Source organism: Triticum aestivum, chromosome 4B, assembly GCF_018294505.1.
Source record: "Triticum aestivum cultivar Chinese Spring chromosome 4B, IWGSC CS RefSeq v2.1, whole genome shotgun sequence".
NCBI classification, from domain to species: domain Eukaryota; kingdom Viridiplantae; phylum Streptophyta; class Magnoliopsida; order Poales; family Poaceae; genus Triticum; species Triticum aestivum.
The window spans coordinates 134,133,605-134,142,915 of NC_057804.1; the positions used below are offsets into that span (position 1 = coordinate 134,133,605).

The 9,311-nt window shown below is 58.1% G+C and overlaps 1 pseudogene; it reads right to left on the reverse strand.

Annotated features, from left to right (window-relative positions):
- Positions 1-176: 176 nt before the first annotated feature.
- On the reverse strand, positions 177-1,025 carry LOC123094622 (putative pentatricopeptide repeat-containing protein At3g13770, mitochondrial; annotated as a pseudogene).
- Positions 1,026-9,311: the final 8,286 nt, after the last annotated feature.

Here is a 9,311-nt window from a genome sequence, read left to right on the forward strand (position 1 = left end):
TCAGATCTCACCGGCAGGTGCTTTTTGTATACTGGCATTACTGCATGAACTTCATGAACCACATTGCCGTCAATCAAACTATGTGTTATCAGTCCATATCACAATGGTTTTGATCACTGGTCTTGGCTAACAGCCTCACACAATGGCCAGTTTGTCAACAGATCAATATGCAAAATTCACACAATGCCATACTCGCTCATCAACCTAGCCACTCTCTCAGCCACATCGACACGGCCATGCGCCCGGCACGCAGCGAGCAGCACCGTGCAGATGATCCTGTCTGGCCGTGCCTCCATCCGCGCGAGCAGCCCCTCTGCCTCCTCGACCTCCCCAGCACGTCCGAGCATCTCCACCATGCACGTGTAGTGCTGCAACGCTGGCCTCCTGACCCTCGCGAAGACTTCCCTCCCCTCACTGACCATCCCGGCCCTAGCACACGGAAGACGCTCCTCTGCCGTGCGTTACGTGCCGTTGGGCCACTGACATGTGGACCAGGCTCCCAACGGGCCCACATGTCAGTGACGGAACGGCAGGCTGCCGTACGTCAGAGGATCCTCATCGCTAGCGCACGCGGCAAGGACCACCGTCACCGCCTTGTCGTCCATCTCCCCCTCCCGTCCGCGGAACAGGCCGAGCACCTCCCGGCACCTGCCGTGCGCGGACATCGCGCTGGCCAGCGCGGTGCGCGCGGAGAGCGTCTGCTCCTGTGCGGGCAATCCGTCGAACACGCTGCGGGCGGAGGCTGGGTCGCCGCACGCGGAGTAGGCATGGATGAGCGAGGGGACGAGGACCGCGCCTCGGCGGAGTGCGGCGCCGTGGAGGGAGGCCACCAGCGAGAGAGACGGCAGCGAGGCGGGCGGCGGAAGAGCTCGGCGTAGTGCCGCCGCATGGCTGCAGCCTTCGGGCGGCAGGGTTGGAGAGAAGCGATTGCACTTTGGTAAAACCGGGGCCGTTGGATTGCCCGTACATACAATAATTTTACCGTCGCAAAAACCTACCGCGCGTTCTAGACGAACAGCCGCCACTCCTCGTCGACCAGCAAGCCAAGTCGAGGGAGCACCATGATCTCTTCTAGGAGTACTAGCAATGGTCAAATACCATTGTTTTGTTGTGTTCGCCGCTCGTCCTTTCAGATTGGATCGCCTGCACAGGCGGAAAGGAGGCGAGCGGGGCTTTCCTTTGCGTGTCGCCGGCACTGCCGCTGTTCCCTCTCCCTCCGCCGGCCGTGCCGGTGGCGGAGGGAGGAGGGCCTTGGATTTGTGCGTGGGGTGGGTTCGCAGTAGGGTTAGGTTTGAGGGAGATGCTGCCAAGGTTGTTGCGGCGACGTCGCGTTTGAATAAGATTCTTTGGACTCCGCTCACGGTCAGACGAAGCTCTTGCCTTCGTCTAGGGGCTAGTGGGTGGGGGATCCCCGGATCTCGTCGAGGTCGCGGCTATAGTGTCTGGAGGTCGACCGGCACTGGTCGGTTGGGTCCTCGGATGGGTGGTGGTTGTGTGAAGATGGAGATTCTATTTTCTCTTCGGTATGATTAATTTTTGTTGTTCTTCCTCTTTCTATGTGGTGCTGGAGGGATGTCCTGCTTTGCCTGGGCGGTTGGCCCTGCCGTGGCATCAGCACTGGAACCGAATCTTAATTTTTTTTCATCTGGAAGGGACACATATAGTGGTACTCAAAGCCACAATGGCGAGGCTGGTGTAGGCGTGTTGGATGCACATGTGTGTCCTTATCTTTTTAGCACTGGTGCGAAGAAAAGGGAAGCAGCGCTGGGGCGATTATGTCGTGGTTGAAGATGATGACCTGTTTGGGTCTAGTTTGTAGATTCTTGTGTTTGTAGATTCTTGTGTTGTAGGAGTCTTTTCATAAAGTTCATGAATGATGACACTTAGTTTCGGAGATCTTCGCGTTTTACTAGTTGTTTTAGGGCGCTCTTGTTTTATTTTTTGGCTTTTTGTATGTGTGTTAGGATGTGCTTGTACAGATTTTTTTGTATTATTTCATGATTTGAATGCAAGCATATTTTCTAAAAAAAATCACTAGCATCCACCACCGAAGAACACATAGCAGTGTTGTCTTCAAAAGAGAGAGATGGTGCCCGGTGCCCGAATCACGAAACACGTGATCCAAGGGCAAGAACTTAGTACTCGCCCTTGGAGTGAAACGTGACACATGACAAGAGTATAAACAATAGGTTCTTGGATCCAAGGGCGCGAGAGAGAGACTGCTGTGTATTTGCTTGTTTTTAGGTCAGTCGATTTTCGCAGGAAAGAAGCAGCCATTGTGATGTAGGGTAGAACCCTAGAGACCGATCTTTCACGATTGGAGCGGATCCCTACAAGAAACACGAAGAACACAAGGGGGGAACGAAGGAAAAACACGAGAGAACACTCAACCAACAAGAATAAAGTCACACATGTGCTAGATCCTCGAAATACAAAAGAGTACAAGATCCAAATCCAACAAAGAACGATACAAGTGGTGATAGTTCATCTTCGAGAAGAGGTCTTGAATCCACGAGGGATCTTCCCGTAAAGGGGTCTTGAATCCAGATGGATCTTCTCCGAAGAGGCCGCAGTCTCTCACGAGGAGGAGATCCGTATGGATGAGCAAAGCTCTATCTCAAATGAGCTAAACAATGCTAACTCTCTCTAGGAGGAGGAGGAGGTCTATTTACTGCGCACACACAGGCGTCGGTCGACCCGACAGGTAAGCAGACGTCCGGTGGCTTCGCGAGGGTCGGTCGTCCGGTGCTTGTTGGACGCCCGGCGTTTTTGGCTCTGGACGGGAGGCGCCGCCGGTCGTCCGGTGGTGCTCGGTCGTCCGGGGCTGGGGGGGTGTCGGCCGTCCGGTACTTGCCGGTCGTCGGCCGTTGTAGCTTCCGTCGGCTGGGCCCTTCTGGCTGGTTGAGTGCCCAGGCGTTGGACGCCCGCGTTGGACGGTCGTCCGGTGTCGGAGTAATGGGCCACGGGTAGCCTCACCCGGGTCCCTGGATTTATCAAGACTTTGGGCCAGCTTCGCCTTGCTGTGCCCAAGCTGAAGCTCCGTCCTCCGGTGGCCAGCTAGCTCTACGGTCGGCCACCAGACGGCGGCCAACCACCAGCCACAGCACCACGAGCGCCCGTCTCCGGCCAGCCGGCGTCTAGAGAGGGCGCATCAAGCAGGCGGCCACCTCACGCCCTCAGAGTTTGTGCCCCCTTCAAGAGGACGTGATGGGGCGTGGCTACAGTGAAGCCCTTATCCTAAAATTGTGGGTTCGGCGTGGCCACACTGCCCGTACGGACGGAGATCTCGGCACGGCGTGACACTGTTGCCACCTACCCTTGACGTCACTCCGGACAGGCGGAGCCCTGTTCCCCACGACGGCCTGTCGGTACGGCCCGCGGTCCTGCGGGGCCCTCCCGGGCAGTGACACCCCAGAAGACGGCGCACACCGGATTAGTCGGTCAACCCCACCCTCGAAGCAAGGACGCCATTAACCTGATGAGACCAGGTGTGGATACAGTGATCTCCCACCAGGCGGCGGGACTGTAGCCACGCTGAGCTAACCAAGCCCGCGTCATTAGCAGCACGGCTACAGTGAGCAGCCGCCAACCAGACCCGCCCGCGGCGGGAGCGTCCTGTCGGCTCCGTACCAGACCCAGTCGGCGGGGCCCGCCGGGCAGGGGCCCCAGTAGTCGGCGGAGAAGCCGGAGGCCGGAGACGCTGACAGCCGGGCCCAGCAGCCGGCCAGATTACCGTTGTACCCCTGGGGGGTAGGCCTATATAAGCCCCCTAGGGCACCCATGCAAAGGGTTCCACCCATTAGACCTAGCCACATTCCTAGGGCAGGGAGAGAGCTAGCCTTGCCTTCTCCTACCTCTAGCATACAGCTCAAGGAGCAATTTGTATCACTTGCGCCTTGAGTGATCATGCGGAGACCCCGTAGAGCAGGACTAAGGGTGTTATCTCCTAGGAGAGCCCCGAACCTGGGTAAAGTACGCCGGCGTTCGTGTCTACGCCTCATCCCGCTTTCCGGGCACCAGGGACGTTCTACTCGCTCCCATCCATGATAAGCCATCCTTTAGCATATGTCGCACCCAACCCCCGACATTTGGCGCCCACCATGGGGCGAGGTGCACCATCTCCTGGAGATCTGCTCTGGATGGGAACCTTGTTCCTTCCTGGCGAGCGAAGCCAGCCCAGCACGCCCAACGGTGTCAGCCTCAACGCGCTGAATGGCGCGGAGATCGCCTGTGCGGCGAGCTGCCTCGCCGACCTTGTCAGCGAGATCCACCTCTCCGACGAGTCAGCCTCCGACGCGGGCACCGGCTGCCCCGAGAGCCGCCTCATCAGCCTCCTCGACCAGCTCCACGTCACCAGCGAGCCTGCTGTGGACCTGGAGTCTGTTGGTTCCACTGATCCGATGATCGTTGACTCCTGACACGGCGTTGTTGACGCGTTCCCCACCAACGTGGTGGTCTACGGCGAGCCACCACCTCGCGAGCTCAGCGGTGGGAGCACCGTCACGGAGGTGCTCATCATCCACAGCGGCGAGCACTCGGATGGACGCGCTCGAGACCCACTCGACGCGGCTCTGCAAGACCTGTCGGCGCCCATCCCAGAGGGCACAGATGCTGAGATGCTGGAGGCACGCCGCGTCCAGCTTCTCGAGAGCGCTGGTAGACTAGCCAGCATGCGACGCCTCTCGGACGCCTACCGGCACGAGATGGATCGAGCCGTTGGCGGCACGCCGGCTCCTGAGGGGCCTAGCCACGTCGGCACGGTCCGGCAGCGTGGCGCGACCATCGCCAGCATGTGCGGGGCAGAACGCCCCGTCTACGCCACGCCTGCTGAGAACATCCGGGGCGCCCAGGCGGTGACGGATGAGCTGGACAAATACGACGGCGACGAGCGCCGCCACATGACGGAGCGAGTCCAACAACTCCTAGACGCGGCCGCCGCACAGCACGAGGCCGGCTGCCGCACTGAAGTGCCCGCCCAGCGGAACGACGAACCGACCCCTCGCCAAGACCATGGGGCGACGTCCCGGACGCCAACTGGTGGCGCCCGCGGAAGAAGAGGCAACGAGCCGGCTGCCAGCCACAGCCGGACACGCCTTTCCATCGAACGAGACGAAGACGGCCACTCTCAAGCGGTGGAGCGGCCAGGCGATCCGCCTCCTCCTCCGCCTCGTGGAGCGAGGCACCCCACTCCGCCGCCTGTCACGCACCCGACACTCGGCGACCGCCTTGGCCGCCGAGAGGGAGTCGGAGAGAACGACGCCCGCCATCGGATCGATCATCTCAACCGATCCCTGGCGCTAGAAGAGGAAGACCCATTGGGCCTGACCTGTTTCGGCCCGCGAATCCGAGACGAGCCCTTCCCCAAAGGGTTCACCTTCCTGCGAGATACGCCCAAATACACCGGCTCCGTGAAGCCGGAGGACTGGCTGGTCGACTACTCCACGGCCGTCAGCATAGAGAACGCCAACAAGCGCATTGCCGTGAAGTACGTTCGCTCATGCTTCAAGGTACAGCCCGGACATGGCTTAATAGCCTGAAGCCCCGCAGCATCAACAGCTGGGTTGATTTCATCGAGGCCTTCATCCGCAACTTCACCAGCACGTACAAGCGGCCTCCCAAGCCTCGACAGCTCTCCTTGTGCGTCCAAGGGCCTAGCGAATCAACTCGCGACTATCTCACGCGCTGGGCCGAGCTACGCAACTCATGCGAGGGTGTGCATGAAGTGCAGGCGATCGAGTACTTCACCGCCAGGTGCCGAGAGGGCACCCTCCTCAAGCATGACTCCTCTGCGACGAGCCTGCGACGCTCGACGAGCTGCTGATCATCGCCGATAAGCACGCCACGGCCGACTCCTCCATGAAGGCGGAAATCCTAGTTGATGCGTCCGACAAGGTGGCACCTCAGGCTCCTCGGACTCCGGCTGGCGACACCAGTCGGCGACAGCATCCAAGCGACAATAAGCGGAAGGCCACCCAGCCGGCTTCCACCAGCCGGCAGGTGGCGGCAGTTGAGGACCAGCAGCCGGAGGGGCAGCCAGCGCCCAAGCGTTAGAAGGGCGACAAGCCTAATTGGTTGCCTGCCTTTTCTTATGAGCAAACCCTCGATGCACCCTGCAAATTCCATAGTGGCGTGAAGCCGTCCAACCACACCACTCGGAAGTGTCATTGGCTCACCAGGATTGCTAAGGAAGATGGCCTCCTAACTCCTTTGCCCGCCGGCCCGCCGCCTCCTCCGCCCCAGCAGCCGGCGGCCCGGCCAGTCGGTGCTATACAAGATGAGTAACCAGTGGAGCACGGAGCCTATGTTGTATTCACTAGTGTGGCTGATGATAGACGCAGCAGACGGCTGCAACAGCAAGAAGTACAAGCAGTGGCCTCAAATACTCCAGAGTTCATGCATTGGTCCGAGAAGCCTATCAGTTGGAGCAGGGCCAACCACCTGGAGGTGATGCCCTCCCCTGGCTCCTATGCCCTGGTCCTGGATGCTACCTTTGCAACGGAGAGGCGGGCAGCTTGTTTCTCCAGAGTCCTGATAGATGGTGGCAGTAGCATCAATATCCTGTACCGTGACACGATGGAGAAGCTAGGAATCAAACCGAAGCAGCTCCTCCCCAGTCAGACTGTATTCCATGGCATAGTCCCTGGCCTTTCCTGCTCACCGATCGGCAAGACCCAAATCGATGTTCTCTTCGGAGACAAGAATCATTTCCGCCGTGAGCCAGTTTGGTTTGAAGTGGTGGACCTTGAGTGCCCCTACCATGCCCTACTTGGCCGACCTACTCTGGCCAAGTTCATGGCCGTCCCCCACTATGCTTACCTCAAGATGAAGATGCCGAGTACCAAGGGGATCCTGACCATAGTCGGAGACTACAAGAAGTCGACCGCCTGCACTGCTGATAGCAGCCGGCTGGCCGAGTCCCTCGTGATTGCAGCTGAGAAGCGGCTCCTTGACCGGGTGGTGGCAATGGCAGGAAGAAGCCAGAAATGTCACCCCTCCCCAAGGAGTCGGAAGTTGAGGGCTTGTTCAAGCCGGCAAAGGAAACAAAGAAGATACCCTTAGACCCAGAGCACCCGGAGAGGCACGCTGTTGCAGGCGCAAACCTTGACAGTAAATAGGAAAGCGAGCTCGTTGATTTCCTCTGTGAGAATCGGGACATCTTCGCATGGTCTCCCAAAGACATGCCGGGTGTTCCGACGAATTTCGCCGAGCACAAACTACATGTCTGACCTGATGCCAAGCCGGTCAGGCAGCCCTTGCGCCGCCTGTCAGAAGAGAAGAGAAGGGTTGTCGGAGAAGAGATAGCCCGGCTTCTGGCAGCCGGATTCATCATGGAAGTGTTTTTTTCCGGAATGGCTGGCCAACCCAGTCCTAGTATTGAAGAAGAATAAGGAGTGGTGCATGTGTATTGACTATACCAGCCTCAACAAAGCCTGCCCCAAAGATCCCTTTGCCCTGCCAAGAATTGACCAAGTGATAGACTCCACAGCCGGATGCGAGCTATTGTGTTTCTTGGATGCATACTCAGGGTACCATCAGATAAAGTTGAACCCGGCCGATAGGCTGAAGACCGCCTTCATCACGCCATTTGGAGCTTTTTGCTACCTGACCATGACGTTCGGCTTGCGAAACACTAGCGCCACATTTCAGCGTTGCATGCATAAATGCCTCCTCAAGCAACTCGGTAGAAATGCCCATGTCTATGTGGATGATGTGGTGGTGAAGACGGAAAAGCGTGGCACATTGCTAGAAGATCTCAAGGAAACCTTCGAGAACCTGCGCCGATTCCAGATCAAGCTCAACCCGGAGAAATGCATCTTTGGAGTACCAGCCAGCCAGCTTCTCGGCTTCCTGGTCTCAGAGCGCGACATAGAGTGCAACCCTGTTAAGATCAAGGCCATCGAGAAGATGAAGGTGCCCACCCGACTGTTGGACGTGTAGAAATTCACCGGCTGCTTGGCATCAATTAGCCGTTTCATCAGTCGGCTGGGCGAGAAGGCCTTCCCCTGTACCAGCTCATGAAGAAGACCACTTTTTTCAAGTGGAACGACAAGGCAGACAAGGATTTTCTCCAACTCAAGAAGATGTTGGCAACCCCGCCTATCCTGGCGGCTCCAACTGAGAAGGAGCCCATGCTCCTGTACATCGCAGCCACCAGTCGGGTTGTCAGCATAGTCATGGTGGTAGAACGCAAGGAGGAGGACAGAGCATTGTCGGTCCAGAGACCGGTGTATTACTTGAGCGAAGTACTGTCCACCTCCAAGCAAAACTACCCACATTATCAGAAGATGTGCTATGGCGTGCACTTTGCCGCCAAGAAACAGAAGCCTTACTTTCAAGAGCACCCAATAACTGTCGTCTGCACAGCTCCACTTGCTGAGATCATCGGAAGCCGAGATGCTTCTGGCCGAGTGGCCAAGTGGGCCTATTGATCTGTCCCCCTACACCATCTACTACCAGCCTCGCACCGCCATCAAGTCACAAGTGCTGGCCGACTTCCTCGTCGACTGGGACGAGACCCAGTACTTGACGCCAGCACCAGACTCCACCCACTGGCGGATGCACTTTGATGGTTCAAAAATGCGCACCGGTCTGGGAGCCGGCGTCGTCCTCACCTCTCCCAAAGGCGACAAGCTCAAATATGTGCTGCAAGTCCATTTTGCCGCCTCCAACAATGTAGCCGAGTATGAGGCACTCATACACGGGCTTCGACTTGCCAAGGAACTCGGCATTCCGCCGGATCCTGTGCTATGGCGACTCCGACTTGGTGGTCCAGCAGTCGTCAGGCGACTAGGACGCCAAGGACGCGAACATGGCAAGCTATCGCTTCCTCGTGCAGCAACTCAGTGGATATTTTGATGGGTGCGAGTTCCTCCACGTGCCAAGAAATGACAACGAGCAAGCAGATGCCTTGGCACGGATTGGCTCCACCCGACAAGCAATACCAGCCGGCGTTGCCCTATGCCGCCTCCTCAAGCCATCCATCAAGCCGTCCCCAGAATCAGATTCCATCTTCGTGCCAGCCCCTCCCGAAGCAGTTGGATCCGACTTGAGGGTCCCAGAAGCCGGCACGGGGACTTCAGCAGATGGCCCGGGGACTGTTGTAGCCGCACCCGGCTCGGGGACTCCAAAACTCGGCCCGGGGATTGTAGCAGTCAGCCCGGGGACTTCTTCAACTCAGCAGGCGGAAGCAGTTGCCAACTCGCCACCTCCCGGCCCAACCGCCCTCATACAAATTGCAGTTGTGGCAGTCGAAGAAATAGCAGAACCATCCTGAGCTAAGCCAATCCTCAAGTTTTTGGTGAACAAAGAGC